The 5,350-nt window shown below is 39.6% G+C and overlaps 1 non-coding gene across 1 annotated transcript; it reads right to left on the bottom strand.

Moving 5' to 3' along the window:
• Positions 1-241: 241 nt before the first annotated feature.
• Positions 242-360, bottom strand: LOC136858877 (5S ribosomal RNA). Its single transcript, XR_011017746.1, has one exon. It is a non-coding gene; the product is annotated as a 5S ribosomal RNA (ribosomal RNA).
• Between the last annotated feature and the right edge of the window lie 4,990 nt (positions 361-5,350).

Raw genomic sequence — 5,350 nt, 5'->3', positions numbered from 1 at the left:
ACAGGGGCCTTGTGGAGGGATGAGAAGATTTGGGTGAGACAAGGGAGAGGGAAGGGAAGCGGCCTTGGCCTTAAGGTAGGTAGGAGAAGAAGTGGGAAACCACGGTAAACCACTTCGAAGATGGCTGAGGTGGGAATCGAACCCACCTCTACTCAGCCCTCGTATCACTTTTCAAATTTCGTAGCAGGGCCTGGAATCGAACCCGGACCTCCGGGAGTGACAGCTAATCACGATAACTATTACACAACGGCACGTATTGTTCCCAAGCGGTCACCCATCCAAGTACTGACCACACCCAATGTTGCTTAACTGCGGTGATCGGACGGGAACCGTTGTATTCAACATGGTATGGCCGTTGGCATTTGCTGTAGTTATCAAACAAATTTAGATAAACCACAATAAAAATGTGAAATGATATAGTTTGGGTCGTAAGTCCATAGGCTTTTTTGATGCTGCAGTCCATGTTACCTTACCCTGTGATAAACTTTTCATTTCTACTTAAATACTACATCTTATATCTGCTCTAAACGGTTTTTCATATCCTTACCTTGGTCTACCCTGCCGTTCTTACCGCCTAAACTTCCTTAAAAATCCATCTGAACAAGACCTGGGTGTCTTAAGACGTATCCTATCATTCCAACTCTTCTTCTCATAAAAGTTATCCGAATCGATCTCCTCTCACGACTTCGATTCAGTATACCTTCATTCGTGATTCTATATACCCACCTTACCTTCGTCATTCTTCTGTAACACCACATTTCAAAAGCTTCTATTTTTGTTTTTCTTTCTTTCTTTCTTTCTTTCTTTCTTTCTTTCTTTCTTAATCTGTTTACCCTGCAATGTCGGTTTTTCCCTCGGACTCAGCGAGAGATCACATCTCTACCACCTCAAGCACAGTGTAGTGGAGCATGAGACTTGGGTCGGGGATACAACTGGTGGGGAGGACTAGTACCTCGCTCAGGTACAGGGGTTTTTTGGGGGATGGGAAGATTGGAAAGGGCAGGCAAGGAAGAGGAATAGAAATGGGTGGCCTTAAGTTAGGAGTAGAAGTGGGTAACCATGGAAAACCACTTCCAGGACGACTGAGGGTGGAATTGAACGCCCCTCTACTCAGTTAACCTTCACAGGCTGAGTAAACCCCGTTCCAGTCCTCGTACCACTTTTCAAATTTCGTGGCATAGCCGGGAATCGAACCCGGGCATCCAACCACACTAACCAGTACACCACTGAAGCGGACATTGTTTTCTTTCTGAGCTAGTCATTGCCCTTGTTTCAAGTCTTCAAAAACATCTTTCCAAGTACTCTATCAGTGTTCGAAGTGAGCAAATTTCTCTTTTTAAGATAGGCTTTCCTTGCTCGTGCTAATCTGCATTTTATGTCCTCCCTAATTCTGCCGTCGTTATTCAATCTACTAACAACCAAGTTACAATATTCATCCACATCTTTTAAGGCTTTATTTCCTAATGTAATATTTCCTGAATCACCTGACTTCGTTCGACTGCATTTCGTTACTTTTGTTTTGGTTTTATTTATTTTCAACTTGTGCTCCAAGACTGTATCCTATTCATAATATTCAGCAATTTCTCCAGATCTTTTGCAGACTCAGATAGAATAACATTATCATCGGCAAATCTCTAAGATTTTATTTCCTCTCCTTGGATTGGGATTCCTTTTCAAAATTCCTCTATGATTTCCTTACCGGTAGTTGTATATAAACATTGAATGATATCTACTAATCTTAATTAGAACTATATTTAAGAAATAATGATCGATCACGAGTATTGCTACCATTTACTTTTCATATAAATATAACTATCAGGGGTGAATGACCTACATGATAGGTCCCATTAAACAACAAGCATCATCATCATCATCATCTTCATCATCATCATCACATAAATACATCGCAAATTACGCTAATAAAGCTTCTTATGAATAAATTTTGAAAGCTATTAAAGTGAAATTCTAGCAATAGGACAAGTTCAATTTAGCGCGAAAGTTTTTTCCGCGAGATCCTATGTAAATGAACTCTACGATATACGCTTCAAAATACACATACAACCGGACGCTATCATTCTACTTAATGGAATGCCTGGGAAGTTTGCCATTTTGAAATCCCAATCAGAAAATCACCATTACTGTTATCACCCTGTATGGATACTTTTCCTTGATTTTGATGTAAATAAATAAATAAATAAATAAATAAATAAATAAATAAATAAAGAAAGAAAGAAAGAAAGAAAGAAAGAAAGAAAGAAAGAAAGAAAGAAATACTGAAATATCCGTAATTTGGGTGGCAGAGTTCAGCATATTGGTTCCTTCGAATTTAGACAAAGCACAATCAAATTTCTCTTCTGTTCCAAGTGGTGTACATAAAACTGTGTCACCACTGACCTTATCTGGAACCTCTGAAAATTCAACGGGTAGGAAATGCGCCTGTGTTCTACAATAACTTCTCCACATTAATTCAGAAATTAACTTTCTGATATAACCTTAATCTGTGCATGAGCACTTAATCGATACACGCTAACAGAAAAAAGAAACACGCTCAATAAACATTAGCAAATTCTGGAGGAGTCTCTCTATGTACAACAGAATGGTCCTGTAAACAAGAGCATTTGGGAAGTACACCGAGAAATGAACTACTATTTGTAGTAGCACAACCTACAAATTAAAATACACGTACAGGCACCCCACATAACATTTTCACCTTAATTTTTTTCGAAACGAAAGAAATATGTGGAAAAATCTACTTGTGCAGGAATATAGCCATGTCAGAGCCATGCACAATGTTAAGGTAGGCACCCTGAAGAAAATTAAACAAATATCACTTTAAACACCAAGTTACCTGTTTTAAATGGAATCGAGTATTAATGTCCTGTAAACGAAATATGGGGGAAAACCTACTATTTATTCTTCCCAGTTTGCTATGTAGCCCTTGGAGGTTAAATTTATGAGTGGAACTGGCCCTATGCACATGATGAGTTTGAAATAATTGCTATATACTGTAACACACAAGGGATGGCTGTGCGAATTCTCGTAATGCATAAGTAACGAAACGTATGAAGGTCAATACTTTTTCACGCTGGCCATCTTATAAATGCAGCAAGTAAGTAGTTGTAGATATCATCATCATCATCATCATAGCTACGGGGTTACGGTTAAATATAGATTCCGAACCAGAGGAACGAGAATAAATTGCAAAAAATGGTGCCAAATTTCCCGTTGGGATAATGAAATAAACGTAAATATGTAATTTAATAAAAGGGACTGAAGTTGATGACAAATAATTTATTTCCGTATGACGAATCTTTTGGAGACATTTGGATGAAATATGTTTTCGACAAGTGTAGTATTCAGTATATTGAAGGAGGGAAACTGTCTCAGGGCTCATGAAAATACGATGAGTAAATAATAAGTGCTCTAGGATGTGATGAGAAGTGGTCTCTCTGATAAAACAGCCTTCTATGTGTCTCTCACTCATGGCCATCCATCAATACTTCACATCACAGCCAGCAAGATCACACCGACCATCTGTACTCTAACGCCCCCTGTTTGATAATGAGTCTCTCAGTCACGGCCATTCATCAATACTTCACATACCCACAGCCTGAAATGTCACATGGACCGTATGTGCTCTAATGCCCCTCTTCGATGATATGTCTCTCAGTCGTGGCCATCCATCAATATTTAACATCACAGCCATGTGCCATGTGTACTCTAACGCTACTCTTTGATAATATGTCTCTTATTCATGGCCATCCATCAATACTTCACATCACAGCCTGCAAGATCACACCGACCATCTGCACTCTATCGCCCCTCTTCGATAATATGTTTCTCAGTCGTGGCCATCCATCAATATTTTTTTTTTTGCTAGGGGCTTTACGTCGCACCGACACAGATAGGTCTTATGGCGACGATGGGATAGGAAAGGCCTAGGAGTTGGAAGGAAGCGGCCGTGGCCTTAATTAAGGTACAGCCCCAGCATTTGCCTGGTGTGAAAATGGGAAACCACGGAAAACCATCTTCAGGGCTGCCGATAGTGGGATTCGAACCTACTATCTCCCGGATGCAAGCTCACAGCCGCGCGCCTCAACGCGCACGGCCAACTCGCCCGGTCCATCAATATTTAACATCACAGCCATGTACCATCTGTACTCTAACGCTACTCTTTGATAAATGTCTCTTATTCATGGCCATCCATCAGTACTTCGCATCACAGCCTGCACGGTTGCTAGATAACTTCGAGTCACACATTTTGTATCGCTCATTTCAGGTGACATCCAATTATCAGACACAGTTATATCAAAAATGGATAAAACGTATTTTGAAAGTTTGCTTGCCATGTTTTTGATCTTTTGATTTCTTTTATATTATACGCCGTTATTATCATAACTTATTTAATTTTGTGATTATTCCCCAATTAGTCAATATAAATACAATTCGAAATCGACATTCTATCTTGCCTGGAGATTTGATCACTTATTTCATTCTAATGTTTAATCACTACCTAAATTTCTATGAGTTGGCGGATAAAAAGAATACATTCTCTTACTGAATGAGTCAGTGCTTGGTTCTGGCCATGTAGCTGTTAACTTGCTTTCGGGAGAAGGTGGGTTCGAACCCCACCCTCAGCAGCGTTGAAGATGTCTTTCCTTGGTTTCTCATTTTCACTCCAGAATAATTAACGGCTGTACCTTAACTAAGGCAACGGTCCCTTCCTTTCAAGTGGTAGCCCTTTCCTGTTCTATCATCACTGTAAGTGCTGTCTGAGTTGGTGCGACGTAAACCTTTCAGAAAATGAAGGGCATTCTTATAAAAGAAAGTCTTGGAAGTGGAAAGAAATCAAGAAAGGTGCCATTTTCACACTATGATACATTTTACTGCAAAATCTATTGTGCCAAAACTAACATAATGTTAAAATAATCAAAAATATGCATACACGCTTCCTAATTATAGACTGCTCTGCATTTCAGTGTTCTGTTTGCAAACCTCCGTGTATTTACTAAGCGCCGCCAAAATCCTCCATTTGTAACCACATTTAATTTCACAACTTTTATCTCTAAATCATTGGGAGCTGAGTCTAACCATGGTCGTCTTGGTCTCCCCCTACTTCTCTTACTTTTCATGACCGAATGCTTTATACTCCTAGGTAACCTATCCTCTCCATTCGCTTCAAAAGTCCCCACCACCGAAGCTGGTTTGTGCATACATCTACATCAATCGACTTCATTCCCAAATTAACATTTTTCTCCTCATCTTGAATACCCTCCTACCATTGATCCGACCTGTTTGTACCAGTGATCATTCTCGATACTTTCATGTCTCTTACCTCTAACTTATGAAT

The sequence above is a fragment of the Anabrus simplex genome, chromosome 1, assembly GCF_040414725.1.
Source record: "Anabrus simplex isolate iqAnaSimp1 chromosome 1, ASM4041472v1, whole genome shotgun sequence".
NCBI lineage: Eukaryota > Metazoa > Arthropoda > Insecta > Orthoptera > Tettigoniidae > Anabrus > Anabrus simplex.
This window is presented reverse-complemented; position numbering and strand designations above follow the sequence as displayed.